Source organism: Pseudonaja textilis, chromosome 1, assembly GCF_049901715.1.
Source record: "Pseudonaja textilis isolate UNSWEBS1 chromosome 1, rPseTex1.2, whole genome shotgun sequence".
In the NCBI taxonomy this organism is placed as follows: domain Eukaryota; kingdom Metazoa; phylum Chordata; class Lepidosauria; order Squamata; family Elapidae; genus Pseudonaja; species Pseudonaja textilis.
Window position 1 is genome coordinate 237,538,980 of NC_141990.1, and position 17,172 is coordinate 237,556,151.

Here is a 17,172-nt window from a genome sequence, read left to right on the forward strand (position 1 = left end):
GTAGTTCAGAGAACCGGTAGTGGAAATTTTGAGTAGTTCAGAGAGCCGGTAGCGGAAATTTTGAGTAGTTCAGAGAACCGGAAGCGGAAATTTTGAATAGTTCAGAGAACCGGCAGCGGAAATTTTGAGTAGTTCAGAGAACCGGTAGCGGAAATTTTGAGTAGTTCAGAGAACCGATAGTGGAAATTTTGAGTAGTTCAGAGAACCAGTAGTGGAAATTTTGAGTAGTTTAGAGAACCAGTAGCGGAAATTTTGAGTAGTTCAGAGAACTGGTAGCGGAAATTTTGAGTAGTTCAGAGAACCATCAAATATCACCTCTGACTGGCCCCTCCCCATCTATTCTCTGCCTCCCAAGTCCCAGCTGATCAGCTGGGTCTTCTTTTGTTGCCCTGCACAGGAGAACGGAGCTGGAGAGCAGGTTAGTTAGGTGAGGAGGGAATGGGATTTTGCAGTAACCTTCCCCCAGGAGAGGGGAGGGAATGGAGATTTTACAATATCTTTCCCCTGCCACACCCATGGAACTGGTAGTAAAAATGTTTGAATCCCACCACTGGAGTGAAAGCTCTGGGTTTTTAGAAAAGATGGAACAAGACAGCCATAACGATCTGTGCTATCCAGAGACAAGAGAAGCTGAAAGAGAAGGAATTGGGGTTGAGTTGGGGGAAGGCAATTGCTGATTGTCTAACTCAGAAAACTTAGGAACTTGAAGTGCATCCTAAACTGCCTAGGATGGAGGAAAAGGTATTGAATCACAAAAGCAACATAGCCTGTATTTTTTTTAAAAGGGGCCTACAGTGCATAGAATCAAAAGTAAGGAGATAAGGGAAGCCTTAGATCCACAGTATCAGAGATAGTATTCAGAGGTTCTCACCAGTTCTGGAGAACCGGTAGTGAAAGTTTTGAGCAGTTCAGAGAACCGGCAAATACCATCTCTGATTAGCCCTACCCCCCATCTATTCTCTGCCTCCCAGGCTCCAGCTACTCGGCTGGGTCTTCTTTTGTTGCCCTGCACAGGAGAACAGAGCTGGAAAGCAGGTTAGTGGGATTGGGGAAGGATGGAGATTTTGCAGTATCCTTCCCCTGCCACGGTCACCAAGCCACGCAATGCCCACCGAGCCATGCCCACAAAACTGGTAGTAATGAATTTTGAAGCCCACCACTGCACAGTAGAGAGAAAACTTCATCTGAGTCGAATCCTTCTTCCTTCTAAAATCCCTTCATTCTGTCTTCTTCTAGAAGAAAGTGAAATGGCAGAGAGGGAGTAGAACTAGGTTCAGAAAACATCTGAGAATTTGAGTTATTGCTTCAACACCAAGAGCACAGAGCTTTTCTCAGTTTCTGAAATGACAGAGGAAAGAGACTGGGATAAAAAAATAAGAGAGAACTACAAGAAATACTTTTCTGTTCCTGTACTTAGATAAACATGTCAAACTGTGGAAAGTTTTAGTTTTTCATTTGCAGTTGTTTTTTCTTTATTTCCCACCTAAGTGACATCTTCCACGCTATGATCTTTGAGAAATAAGGTGTATTAATTAGTTATGGAATGCATAGTTATATACGATTGGTTGGGTTGAGCTTTTGAGTGTTCTTTTTCTATGTGATTGATATACTGTATATCCTTACGGGGTTCTTGTCATGACTTTCTTTTTTCCAAGTCTTTGATACATATGATCTTTACTGTAAAATATTTGCATGGCTTAGAAACCTGAGATGTTTAGTAGTCCCTCAATTCTTAAAACTTTTTCTAGTTAAAAATAAACAAACAGATGGAAATCCAAACTTAGGGCAATTCAGCATTGCAGACTGATCTGGTTCTAGTGCTCCCATATGTTTCTGAATTCACCTTTATGAACTGGCAATAGGCCTGGGCCTGTAGCCTCAAGCTAGGCTACAGCTTTCCTAGGTCTGCTTGTCTTCCTACTGAGAAGGTAAGAATTGCTGAGGGGTACCTATGTGGGTGGGCTCCTTAGTGTGGAGTCCTTGTGGGGGTGGTCTTTGAGCTTGGTTGTTTCCTTGCAGACATCTCATTACCCAACTAGGTAACCGCCGTCAGTGTGAGTGCTTGCTGCCTGTTTATATATAGTAGCTTGTTCTGCCAAGTTTGGTGGCATGGGATTTTCTCCTTCATAGTTCCTTGATGAGGGTATTGCTTTTTCGCTTGCTTATTTCCTTGCTATTAAACTCTGCTTATCTGGGTATAGACTACTGGAGACAATGTGTTCTGGTCTTTCTGTTTCCTTCTTAGCTTTTCTATTGTCTCTTTTGAATGATATGTAAATATGGTTTATTTCTATGCATCTATTGATGGCTGCTTTGTCTGAATATTAAGCTTCCAGGAAGTACCTAGCATTTTTCAATCTATCTTGGCCTAGAACGTTCACAGTTTCCCCTTTGAAACTATGGTTCAGTCTGTCCATATGTTGTGGATTATGGTGTTTTTATTGTATCTTCTGACTGGGAGTAGATTAGTGGTGGGATTCAAATAATTTAACAACTGGTTCTCTGCCCTAATGACTGGGTGGGTGTAGCCAACTTAGAAAATTTCTCCTTAGTCCAACTGACAACAAAACAGCACAATAAAACAGCACTGTTGCAATATTTAGAATAGAATAGAATAACAGAGTTGGAAGGGACCTTGGAGGTCTTCTAGTCCAACACCCTGCTTAGGCAGGAAACCCTACACCACTTCAGACAAATGAATATCCAATCTCTTCTTAAAAGCTTCCAGTGTTGGAGCATTTACAACTTCTGGAGGCAAGTTGTTCCACTGATTAATTCTTCTGTCAGGAAATTTGAGGGGCTCCTACAAAAATGAGGGAGTCAATCTATTTTCCAAAGCACCCAAAAGCACAATAAGAAACAATGGATGGAAACCAACCAAAGAGAGAAGCAACCTAGGACTAAGGAGAAATTTCGTAAGGGTGAGACCAGTCAACCAATGGAATAGCTTGCCTTCAGAAGTTGTGGGTGCTCCATCACTAGAGACTTTCAAAAAGAATGAAGGAAGCACATCCCAAAAGGACAGTGCCAGGAACCACTAAACTAATGCAGAAAACTTAAAACAGCCATTCCCCTTTTTATAAAAAGGTCAACACCAAAGCAAACGCAGCAGCTGAGAGGAAAACTAAGAGCAGTGCTCATGCTAATTGAAAGCCTGGGTGTCCTGCCAAAAGCCATTAACTCTTCTAATTCTATTCTATGTTCTCTATGTTGTAAATCGGGTGCTTCACAGCAGAAGCAATACAGTTGGCTGGACCACACGTGCACTAAATTCACGGCCTGTATGAACAAGCTGCATCATTGTCCCCTCCTGTATCTTCCCCCCCTCCCCAAGAAGAAAACAAGAAGTAGCCAGCAGCAGCCATTAAAGGTCTTGGGGAACTCCAGGAGTATCAGCTGATCACAGAAGCGTTACTTAATACTCTTTATAATGAAATGTTTATAATCTTTTCCTTCTTCCTGAAGGGAAGAGGTTAATCCTATCCCTAGATGATGGGTGATTGATGGGTTTCCCTGCCATAATCCTGTCAGTTTCTGTTGTTTATTGACTTGATTCAGCATGTATCAGCTGTATCCCAGCTGAAACTGTTAAGTGGTTCTTGACTGTCTGCCTGGTGCTATTAACGGAAGGGAGAGAGAGAGAGAGAGAGAGAGAGAGAGAGAGAGAGAGAGAGAGAGAGAGAAAACCCTCTCTTGCACTTTGTTTTTAGCTGGTTCTCCGAATTGCATAAGCAATTAACTAACTGTTTCGGTGAACCACTGAGAAGCAGCTGAATCCCACCTGTGGAGTAGATGAAGAATGATACCATCTATTTCTGTACTCTTAAAGCAGTAGGTGCCTACATTGGCAATAGGATGTGAGAATTTGCCCTTAGTTATACAGATATTTAGTCTTTAACTTAACTGGAATTAGTGGGAATTAAATTGATCTATTCTAAACATTATATTTAAATCCGATCTATTTCAGTCTTTTTTTTTTAATTAAAGTTTGCAAGTTGGGCTGAAGCTTTCTGCAAATTATGCTTTAATTTTGCAGTTCGAATGAAAACAACACAGTCCTTTAATCAGCAGTTGTGCTATTCTTAATGAGCTTCCATGTTAAGCTCAGACAGCTTTTTAATGGTTTGGTTGGAATGGGGTTCAAAATTACAAGGGCAGAAAGTAGTGGCATAAATTGATGGCAACTCTGAATTATACTGACATTTTCATCAACTTGTCAGAGTGTTAGGTTTAATGGTGGAAGAACTAAACCTACATCCACCAAAAAATCTTCGCTGAAGTGAGTCATTCAACTCTGTGCTGTGAAATTAAATCTGCTTCCAGGGTTAATATATTTATTCCAAATAGTCTTCGTGAAGCAACTAACACTGTAGCATATAGTCAATTTTGCTAACTGTTCTTAAATTATATTTGGCTCCAGAGAAAATAAATAACTATTTATATGCATTGTTCTATTAAATATTCATTAGAGTCAAAACATGTTTTGTGGCAACTTATGTGTGAATGCATATCTTTTTTTAAAGTTCCATATTTTTGGTTCATAAATTGCAATTGTAAACATCTATTATTGGTGGTGAACGTTGTAGATTAGGAATGCAGTACTAAAAAGAGGGGTCAGGACAACCTTTCTTCCTTTCACATGATTTCACATCGCAGAGAAATTTTAGTTTGAAACATTTCAAAGATAAGAGTTGACTTTGCTTCCCTGGATCATGATTTCTGCACAGAGTAGATTTTTCCTGCAGTTGCTCTTTGGAAAATCTTTGAAGGAATGAAGACATGATGAAATATCTCCATTGTTATTGCCTTGCTTGGACTTTATTATCAATCTCCATCTCACAAGCAGGAGTAAGTCCCAATGTTTTTATGATGTTATATCAATCAATCAGTTTATTCCAGTCTTCGATCAGAGACCAGGGCAAATAAAAACGCGCAGTAAATATACAATTAAAATTTTTAGTATAAAATAATAACTAACAACTAAAATCTATAATAAAATCCAGTCTGTCAATAATATGTGGTTGAAATATACTAAAACTGCAATCCATAAACTGTGTGGCCCATTGTAGGTTCAACACTAAAAGGGAAAAGATTAAGCAGTGCAAAAGATTTGCCACTTTTGTTATATAACATAACTGTGGTGTAGAAGACACGAGTTTGCGATGAATCCCCAGTGCTGCTGCGCAGAATCTCGCTGCCTGCGCTGTAGTTATGGACTGTTCATCCTTAAGCAGCCATTGAAGATAGGTAGTATCGGAGCAGCCAGGATACTTAGCAGTTATTGGCAGAATATGTTTTTTTCCCTAATCTCTGTGTAAAAGGAACATCTAAGAAGCACCCACAGTCTTTACCTCTCCTGAACTGCGGGAACAGAGTCTTTCCGTCAATTTATACTTTTATACTTGCCGTACAGGAGGGCCGATGGAAGCTCATGGCACCCTGCAAGTGAAAATGCTTTCTGGTGGTTTAATGTTGTGGTTCATTGGCAACAGGTGTGGATAGCTGAGGTCTCGGTGAGCGAGGACTCAGATGAGGGGCCTGCGTGTGATGCAGGGATGGGGCCAGGACCATCAAGGAGTGGAATGCTGCCTTCGGAGATTGTGGAGGCTGGCAGCAGTGATGAAGAGGTCCCTGAGGAGCCTGTGCCCAGTGCGGGTTTGTGCAGGGCTGCTCAAAGGAAAAAGCAGCTGCAGCAGCATGGGCAACTCAGGAGTAAGGCTGCAAGATAATGGCCCCTCTCTTAAGAGATAAAAGCCAGCTGAGAAACCAGAGTTCTTTGCAGGAAGCAAAGACGTTTTTGCACTCAAGCCTTGTGGATGTTTGGAGTATCTTGATTAGTGTTTGGAGACTCTTTGTGTTTGAAATATTTCTTAGTCCCTTTATCTAATGTTCTTGGCAGCCTTGCACCACCTTGGAAAGGCTCGTTCTTATCAGAGATAATTAATTTGAACCAGCCTTTTAACCATGAAGGAATAAAATTCGTAAAGGATCAATAAAAAGTTTTGCTGTTACCTCTATTTTGTGTTTGTTTCCTTGGAACAAGGTTTGGGTCAGAACATTTAATGTTATATCAACTCTGGGAATGTCATTCCAACAGGACTTGTGCTAAGGTTAATTTTATGCCTGCTTTCTCATTTGCATATTGATTTCTTTAAAAGTCTTTATTGCAAGCTGGGTGCTAAAGCATTATTAGATTTCACTGAAGAGGCCCATATTTGTGTTGTGGATGAAAGAGGAATGAAAAGCCAGTGGAGTGATTTGACTAATCAAGTTATTCCATCTGGCCAGGCTCCTCAAACACAATTCCTCAGGCTGAAAGATCCCTTACTATTGCTGGCTATCTTTCATTGCTCCATCTCAACCTAGGCCTTCCCTTTGGAAGAAGCAAGAAGACGATCATTTTGTATAGGCTCCTGAAGGAATATCTATAAAATTGCCTTCACTTTGATCCTTTTTGTCTTTTTCATAAGGATCATGTTTCATTCACTTTAGCAGATCATGAATAAATAAGGTCCTGCCTTCTTCAGGGTTAGAGGCAGGGGTGGTATTCAGCAGGTTCTGACCAGTTCTGGAGAACCGGTAGGGGAAATTTTGAATAGTTTGGAGAACTGGCAAATACCACCTCTGGCTGGCCCCGCCCCCATCTATTCTCTACCTCTCGAGTCCCAGCTGACTGGCTTGGTCTTCTTTTGTTGGCCTGCACAGGAGGACAGAGCTGGAAAGCAGGCTAATAGGGTAGGGAGGGAATGGAGCTTTTGCAGTATTCTTCCCCTGTCATGCCCACCAAACCACACCCACCAAGCCACACCATGCCCACCATGCCCACAGAACTGGTAGTAAAATTTTTTGCATCCCACCACTGGTTAAAGAGTTGGTCCATTTGGTTTCATGTCTCCTGCTTGGGTGGGGGTTTCGACTAGATGGCCTACAAGGTCCCTTCCAACTCTATTAATCTGTATGAAGTCTTTACTATCTGTGCAAAATGGCTGTGCAATCTGTTTCCAGCCTAAAAGCTATTATTGTGTTGTACTCTAAAACATGCTTGCTGGATGTTTCATTCCAAAAAGTGGGTGATGCAGTGATATTTTCTTTGCTACTCATATACCCTCTGGTTTTATTTACATTTAACAATAATCAAACAGAGGCTTCCCCATTGCAAAAATACCAACTCCAGCATTATATTTTGGCTCCCATGAAGCCCCCAGGGGTCCCTTTTTTGAAATTAATAATATAAGGATACACCAAAGCTCTTTGTGACAACTGTTCTGTGTGCACTCTTCAATTTTCAACTAGGTCACTAGCCAGGGCTGCTAGACCTATATTGCAGAGCTCTGGCTGGCAGGAAAGGTATGCAGAAAATGTTAACTTTTTATTGTCCCTTAGTGGTTATCCTGATTTCTGTGGTCAAGAAATAGTAGTTCAATTCAAAAAAATTTGTGTATAATATACCTTCTTTATAAAGCCTTTGTATGGAGACTGGAGAAGTCTTCCAGATTCCATGCAACAATTCAGACAGGAGCAAACACTGCAAAGAGACAAAGAACAGCTTAGAATCCACCAGCGCATGATGACTTTCTATAGTGCTATCTAGTGGTTTTCTTAAATTGATAAACACTTCTCAGAGGTAATAGTCACTAGGCAGCATTTTTAAGGAAATTAGTCAAGCAGACAAAGGAAGTTTCACATTCTTAATAAGGTTAATTAACTTACAGCTGGTGGGTATTTCAAGCAGCTTAGAATAACAGCCCATTCTAACTTTCTTTAGAACTCAATAAGAGAGAACTTCCATTAGCATTTCTGATAGCCTCCCCAGTCGGGCACCTCTAAAGGTGATGGACTACACTTTCCATGATCCCCAGGCTGCTGGGGTTAAAGGGCTACATGTAGTTTTTGACTTACAACCACAATTGAGCTTGGAATTTTGATGATAAACCATTGTGGTTCTATATATAAAGGCACCACAAGACTGGACTCAGTTTTACAACTTTTTTATGATGATCATAATTGAATCACCACAATTATTAAATGACTTGCATGTTCATTAAGTAAATCACATAATTGTTAAACAGATTCAGCATAGGTGAGGGGTTTTTTTTTTGGCCATTTTCTGCCAGAATATGGCAAAAAAGTCACAAATTATGGTCCATGATACAGGACATTGCAACCATAATAATAATAAATGTAAGCAGATTGCTAAGCACCTAAAATGCGATCAAGTGACCAAGAATTGTGGGTGTGGCAATCATAGCTTTGAGAACAGGGTTGCAAGTAGCTTTTTTGAAATACATAACTTTGACCATAAATCAAGGATTACATGTACAGCTTTAATATGTTTGCAGTGTACAACTTTGGGGAAGACTTTTATAGGGTTCTAAGATGAAGGAGGTTCTAAGGCTTTTATAGGGTTCTATCTTTTTTTCACAAAACCATTTGAAGATTAGGACAAGTTTTTTCAAACTACTTGTTTACTAACTTGGTTGCTCATTACTTGTTTCAAAACAACATTCACATGGCAATGCTTTGTTACTGAACTAATCCATGTTTTAAATTCACAGGCTATATTGTGTAATGAATTAATGAAGTGGGCTAGGTGCTCCCAAAATACTAAGCTACTTTTACAGATGTAAACATTAACTAAGATTCAAATGTTTAATTATTGCCCACATGCTACAATGGCTTTCACTGATCCTTCTGTTTAAATGTGTTGTTGTGAAATCCAGAAAAGGAGAGGCTGAATCCCAGTGGCACCTTCTAAAACTTCTATTTAAAAAAACTCCAGAAAAAAAACTCCAGAAAAAAAACCTTATGAATAAATATATTTCTGGGCAACTCTGTTAAACAATTTGTAAATAAGAGGTTGCAGTAGAAATGCACTGAGTAAACAACATAGCATAATATTGTAAATGTTTAGAAAAATAAAATCTGATTCTGAAGGGCTTCTCTGATGGCAATGATTTGACTACAAAAGTAGATTTATCATTATGAGTTCATGCAGAATTCAGCTGTACAGAAGCATCTGCAGGGAGGGTTCAAGCATTTTAATACATACTTTTAACGTAAGATACAATGGTGACCTTATATGATTTACCACGTAGAAAATGTAAGCGACCAAGGATGGATGCATGTTTGAACGATAATATTCCTCTGTATTTTCTCTGAAGAGAAAATGCAAGGGGGAAAAAATGGAGCAATTGTTTGGCCTCAAGTACTTGCATTAATCTGAGTTAAAGTGAGACCACAATTTTGTGCAAAGCTTGCCACCTAGTGTTCATTCTCAGTGTAACAAACACAAGTATTTTGGTGTATGGATTCATCCTCACAACCACATGGATGTTCACTAGTCAGAAGAAAAAAAATGCCAACATAAATTCTATTGCCTGATTACAGAGTATTACTTTGTCTCAGGAATGAGCTAGTCATATTACGTTCAGGACATTTTGGAGGGGGGGGGGGGGGGCCTTTAGTTAATTTTTTTTCCTTTTCGGCTTTTTGCTGGTGGGAATAACCTTTGGGCTGTTTTAGATAGTTTGATTTTTTTTTGTCTTACAACTCAACTTAGGTGAGTGACTGTTTTAAGTTAAAACGGTACTGAAAAAAGTGATGTATGGCCAGGCCTCATATTTATGATGGTTGCCGTATTCCCAGGGGCACATGATCAAAATTTGGATACTTGGCAACTGGTATCTCTGGGTCATGCAATCACCATTTGGAATCTTTCCAACTGGCTTCCAACAAGCAAAGTCAATGGAGGAAGCTGGAGTTGCTTAAATGACTGCATGGTTCACTTAACACCTGCAGTGATTTGCTTAATGACCCAGGAAAAAAAATTGAGCATGACTCACTTAATAATTGCCTCACTTAGCAATTAACATTCTGATTCCAACTGTGGTTGTAAGTTGAGGTCTGTGTGATGGCCCAGGGCGTGATACAAAAATAACAGTCACAAAAGTAGAATAAATTCCCTTTAATGCCTCCAACTTGGGCCCCAATGTCCAACTATCCTCGACTTGATATCAAACTCTTCCAAAAACAGTCTATGAAGAGAGTCAATGCAGTCCAAACCAAAAGTAAAAATAATTAGAAATTAAAAAAACCCAACACAAACCACACTGGAGACATTAACATGGCAGGCCAGGATGATAAATTGCAGACTTCCACAAGATAATGCAGCAACCACAGTTGGGAAGTCGCCAAAACCCAGATAAGGCTTGACCAAGATAAAGTACGCTTGGCTTCCAGCAAAGAGCTATTTAAAATGCCCCACTTATATCCTGTTCTTTCAGCTGCAACTAATGAAAGGGATCAGGGCCTTTTCCTCTCCCGTATGACACGTTGCTCCATTCTCCCTTCCTCCCTGCATGCCCTAAGATGAAGAGGGGATGGCCCTGGGTCTTCCTCTGAATGCCCAGCCAGACAGTGCTCTTCCCCCGTTTTTTCCACAGCCGTCGGAGCCACACTCCCACTCCCTGTCAGTCCTCAATCTCCCCCTCAGAATCAGACCCCAACAAGGGCATGACAGTCTACTTGTAATGTGTGGTAGGTGACTATGGGTGTGGAACGGAGATTTATACCCCTGTCAAGCGGCCATCAATAAAATAGAATAGAATTCTTTATTGGCCAAGTGTGATTGGACACACAAGGAGTTTGTCTTGTTGCATATGCTCTCAGTGTACATAAAAGAAAAGATACATTTGTCAACAGTCAAGAATCACCAGGTACAACAATAATAGTCATAGGGTACAATAAGCAATCAAATCATACTAGGAAACAGGCAATAAAATGGTTAGGATACAAGTAACAAGGTTACAGTCATATAGCCATCAGTGGGAGGAGATGGGTGAAAGGAAGGATGGAATAGTAATAGTAATGCAGACTTAGTAAATAGTTTGACAGTGCTGAGGGAATTATTTGTTTAGCAGAGTGAGGGCATTCTGGAAAAAACTGTCCTTTTGTCTAGTTGTTCTGGTATGCAGTGCTCTATAGCATCGTTTTGAGGGAAGGAGTTGAAACAGTTTATGTCCAGGATGTGAGGGGTTTGTAAATATTTTCCCAGCCCTCTTTTTGACTTGTGCAGTATACAGGTCCTGGTGTAGATCAATGGTGCTACTTTATGAGGCTTCATGAAATTATTAAAAAAAATAATGTTCAAGAGGACCTTTGATTATAGATGTCATTTTTATTGCTTTTTATTGTCTTAGGATTTTATTCATGCTTTCATGATTACTTATGTGAAATTATTGATACTGTGGACATTTCTATTACTAATATTGAAGCCAACCAAAAGTGATTGTGTTGGAGAAAACATTAATAAATATATAAACCACAATGCATATGTAGAATTGCGTGAAAATATTCATTGAATATTTTTATTTAGTGTTTTATATTTTTAGGCTGCAAGGAAAACAAGGATATCTAATGCATTCTACTGATACTAATGCAAGCTACTAAAACAATATAAATGAAAAACGCTTCATATGTTCTAGACTACTTCACTAAAGCTAAGAGGGAATTAATGTTCTAATAACACACATATGTAGCTTTGATTGAAAATGTGATTGGAAGGCATTTTCATTTCATCATTTGATTCACATTCTGAATTCAAATGATTGTCAAGGTTATGAATTAGTCTGTCCTTTTTCATGAATAAAAAGTCTAAATCATATTGATTGTTTTGGATAGATATGAAAGTCCAAATCAAGTTAATTGGACTTTTCAGATGAATTCAAGAGTTCAAATTAGATTACAACTCCTTTCTATGTTCATTTTTAGTAAACATTTCTAATTGTATTCATATTTTAACCTGCAGATGGCAGAGTTGTACAGCTCAAAGTCAATTGTATAATTCTTACATATTTTGTACAGGCAGGCTGGAAAAGTTTGTAAAATTATGCACTGTTCATCATATTTGGATTGGCCCCATGGCTCCAAAATGAGATGCAGTATATTTCGTTAAAAGAGAACAAGGACTCCACAGTGAGATGCACTTCTTTAATTTGTGAGGGAAAGTTATGTGTAACTTTTTCCTCACAACAAAACAAAAGAAAACCTTTGATCATAATTAGAAGAAATTTGCAGATTTCTTTGTGGGTACACATTGTGGGCATACATATGGAGACATAGATTTTACCCATCTCTCTTTCCCATCACCCCCAGTCTCAACAATATGAGTGCAGAGTTTTTAAACACAGCTTCTTGATCATTTTTTTTTATATCTTCAGGAAAATTAAATGACATTTGCAGATGTAATTGTCTGTTCCTGTATGTATAACACCTTACAAATTCCAGCTAGGACTTTGCTTTTCACTGTGTAAGCAAATAAGTATTTTTATTTGGACATAATCATAGTGGTGGTATTCTACTGGTTCAGCCCAGTTTGGCCAAACCAGTAGCTCCAAGGATCATCTGTGAGGGAACCAATTCACTCCAGCAATCAGCTGCTGCCCCCCCCCCCAGTTCTATCCTGACCTTGATTTCCTGGTTTTGAAGCTCAGCTGCTTCACCCAGCACAGCTGATTGCCGTGTGTCAGCTATTGAAGACACAGGGAGAGTGCAGGGTTGCAGGAAGAGGTTAGTAGCAAACCCTCTGTGCGTACACAAAGTGCCCCCCCCAAGCCACACCCACAGAAACGGTGGAAATTTTTTTTGAAACCCACCACTGCATAATCAGAAAAATTTTCCACTTAGACTGATATGTCATTCAATCTCCTATACTGTATGTCATTTCTCTCCTATCCCCTTGCTCATATTTTGTAGATATGCATAATCTCAATGTAGCTGATTTTCCAGGAAGACTGAATCCTTTTGCTAGTACTCAGAAGCAGTAAACTGTTCCCAGTTTGGTTCAGGTCATTCCATAGGGATTCAGTTTCACACAATAGGGAGCCAAAGAAGTACTTCAAAAGCAGTGCAACTTAATTCTGAATTTGGAGTTTGCAAAAATTCAATCTCTTCCATCAAACTACTTTTGAGTCCCATATGAAATGTTTATCCAAAACAGCCTTTTCATAACATTCTAGCTTTATATTTCCTTCTTCAAGTGTTAGTAATGCTCTTGGACCTCTAGGTAAGTTGTGATAACAACTCCTTGCTAGCATGGTCAGGTAGTCTCAACCTATCTGGAGGGAAATAATTTGGGAAATGTTGCTTTAATATAAAGAACTAGGTATAACTAGGCCTTTGGCTGAACAAACACCTCAGCACTAAGTAGGATTAATTCTCTTCATCTGTTCTATTTATACTTTGGAAAACCACCACCGCCATCACGAAATCTTATTTAGTGAATTCATCATACATCAATGTTGAAAATGACAGGCCCACTTTGATTGAGGAATCTCATGACTCCTACCTTCTAATTAATTTCCATTTATATGTTTTATTTGCCTGTGTTCATTTTCATTTTGAAGGATGTTTTAAAGCAGTGGTTCTCAACTTGTGGTATGCGGATCCCTGGGGGCCTGCGATGATGTCTCAGGGGGTCTGCAAAGTCTTCAAGAAATGTTATGATCTAAATTTTAAGTCTTGGGGGTCCATGGCCATAGTCCGTGGCCACAAAAGGTATTTAAATGGGGTCTGTGATGAAGAAAAGTTTGAAAATCGCTATTTTAAAGGATGGCATTGCATGTGGTTAAAATATAGGCAAATAACAGTTTCTAAGGCTAGTGTTCAGTAATCATACATAGAATTCTGACTTAGGGGAGGGGAATGGAGGGGAAGGAGAGGTGGGGAGGGGAGGGGAGGAAAGAGGAGAGGAGAGAGAAGGGAAGAGAAGGGAAGGGAAAAGGGAGGGGAGGGGAGAGGAGAGGAGAATAGAGGAGAGAGAAGGGAAGGGAAGGGAAGGGGAGGGAGGAGGAGAGGAGAGGAGAGGAGAGGAGAAGAGAAGAGAAGAGAAGAGAGCAAATGCACTGAATTTTCAGCAGCAATATTTTTTCTTTGAATATGGCTTGAAGCAACTTGATGGATGGAGGAACTTGTTTTCTTAGCAAATGCACTGAATTGGTTTAGCTTCTTTGGAGGATTTTTTAAAGCTTTTGAATCCGAGAGGGAGAAAAGGTTTGCATTTCATGCTGTAAAACTCTCTAGAAATGATATGTTTGGCCATGACTGTTGTAAGGGAGATGATGATCCCTCTATTTAAAGGGTTTTGTGAAAGTTAAGAGTTTCTGATGGAGTATATTCTAAATAACATGCCACGTTCTTTTTATCATTTGCTTGTGTAACGTCACTATATTTCCACACTCTGGCCTCGTCTGCTGACTGCGATAGTTTGAGCTTCTGTCATAGTCACAAAGATCATGAGACCCCTCTTGACATCGCAGGGAAAATGTGAGGAGAAAGCTTGGTATATCTATTCCTAGGAAAGGCCTGAATGTTTTGCAATTTCTAAAACTGACTAACCTCTCATCCTAAACATGAAACACTGAGACAACTATTGAGAAATGACTCATAAGGGAACAAGAGTTGTTGGCCAACTATCCCTCTTCTCTCTCAGTTCAGATGCCACCCACATATAGGATAGAAATCACTGGTTGACTATTCACAGCTAGGAATGCTTTGTATCCCGGCAATTATTTTCTTAATAAACATGTTACTGAATTTCACTTTCTGGACAGAAAGTTTCATCAGTAGCTCCTGGTCATTTAAAAACTTATACAGATAGGGCACAGCAACAGTGTCTAGAAATAGGATTTTTAGGTATCGTGTAAGTTGCTTTCAGGGGGACGCGGTAGTTCAGAGGCTAAGATGCTGAGCTGGTCGATCAGAAAGATGGGCAGTTCGGCAGTTTGGCAGTTCGAATCCCTAGCGCCACCTAATGGAGTGAGCTCCCGTTACTTGTCCCAGCTTTATTTTGCCCATTGTTGTTTTTTTCTACATTTTTATAACTAGCAGTATTTAAGTAAGCTAGAAAAACATTGGCTACAGGGGTTATGAATTTCTAAACCAATTTCTTTTTCTATAATTGAAGAATTTGCTTTTTCTTCCTCCCCACCTAATGCCACTTTGATAGTAGTTAATATGGTAGTAGTAGTAATGAGGGTAGAATTGATAATAGGATAATTCTGCTGGAACTGGATCCATGGACAACAGATACCTCTGTGTTTGCAGCTTTCTGTCATATGGTAGTATAACTGAGAAGCTGATATCCTATTAATTCATTGTCCTGTCATGTTATCCTAGCTTTTTCTTGCTGTGTTAGAAAAAAATGCACATACAAACCATGTGCCTCTGTGAGTGAGTGAAAAAGAATGTGTCTATTCTGAGATGTGTTAAATGCATATTCTCTGTTGTAACATTAGAAGCAGCCTGTGGAAAGTTGGACTGCTAAAATAAATCATTGAAATTCAATACTGAGGAATACTTGTAGAATAGGGCATTCGTTACTGAGCACTACTATTTTGACAGAGAGCTGTAAGGTTCTATCTTTATGTGAGCAGATCATTTCTTTTGCTTTCAAGAAAAGGGAAATTTCTGTAGAAAAAAAGCAAGAAAATTGAGAGACAATTTTGTGGAAATGTATTACCCCTTTTGAATAGTGAGAGAATTTTCTAGTGAGAAATACAAGTTTACTAAACTTGGGAAGGAGTTTTGCAATTCGTTTATGTTTAAACCAACAATAGTTGCGTTCTTTCTAGCTAATCCATTGATTTGGTCCTTCCTTCCTTCCTTCCTTCCTTCCTTCCTTCCTTCCTTCCTTCCTTCCTTCCTTCCTTCCTTCCTTCCTTCTTTCCTTCCTCCCTCCCTCCCTCCCTGATTATATGCCATCAAGTCAGTGTCAACACAAAGTGACCACATATATTTTCTCCAGAAATAAATACAAAATACACAAAAACAAACACATAATTTTAAAGCAAGATTTAGCACACTAGATTTTTGCCAATCCAATAAGGGTCCACTAGGTCTTACACAACTTCTAATTTTGTTTTTGTTTTTAATCTTTACTTTTAATATTTAAAATCCACCAAAGCAATGAAGCACTGGTTTCAAATAGAATAACAAATAGACATAAGAACTAATAATAAAAGTATGCCCAAACTTTAAAAACAGCAATAACACTTACTGAAGTATCTTTAAAGACAAAGTTTAAAAGTTGTTTTTAGCCATTCCTAAAAGCCAAGAGAAAGGGAGCTGTTCCCTTTGGAGTTAAACTGAATTCTTCAGTTTTGGAGTGGCATTTAGAAACTAAAACGGATCCTTCTCTTATGCCCAATAACTGGACTTTCTAAGAGGTGCTGCTCTTCAAAGCGTTTTTCATCTATGAAGAAAAGGGAAAGTCTTCTTCAGCTTGATACAGATAACAAGCAACCATATGGAGAAATTCATTCAGTTTTCTTGGCAAGGGGAAGAAGTTTGCTATTGTCTTCTTATAGGATATTTTTACTTTCCAGTTTAGCCTCCAGTTCTGGTATTCCATGAAAGAATCCTGTCCAAGTACTAACCAGTCCAGATCCTGTTTAGTTTCCAGGCCCAGCCAAGCTCAGCCAAGAACAGTATTGTCATCTGGACTTAACTCTCCAAAGGTAACAATTCACAATCTTTTTCAGGATGAGCAGCAAATTGATGAACAACCTTCAAACTGGAGAGCGAACCAGGACAAAAAGGGCAGCACTAGATCAATGTGCTTAAATTTACATTTTAAATAAATAAAAGGAAAAAAAATAAAATAGTAAGTCCTTATTATCATGCCCTATAAATAGGAATATCTATAGGACATAGTAAAATAAGTCATGATGGTAGCCTCAATGGTGTAATTGAAGCTCTGTCCATTTTATATGAGTCAGTCATATTAAAAATGGAATGTTTGGACAGAATAATACAGTACCCTCAGAGCTCAATCCACCAAGCATCCATTCATCCAAAGCTGGAAAAAAATTCTGTTTGAAGTAACAAACTCCCTCCACCTCTTTTAGTTCCCAGTATAGGTCAAAAAAGCAGACTCAGTCTCATGTCCTGGTTGAAAGACTGCTTGAAGTATTTCAGTATCGTCCAAAGATTCAGTGTGCAATGCAACCATGTGGTTGATCAGCCTCTTCCATCTTATCTCCTCTGTGTGTGTGGGTTAAGGATGATGGGAGTTGAAGTTGGATTTAATCTGGAAGGCACCAAGGAAGATTATTCTTGGTATATTGGTATGCCAATTCAAATAATATATTGGAGGACAGAAATGGTCAATGTGGC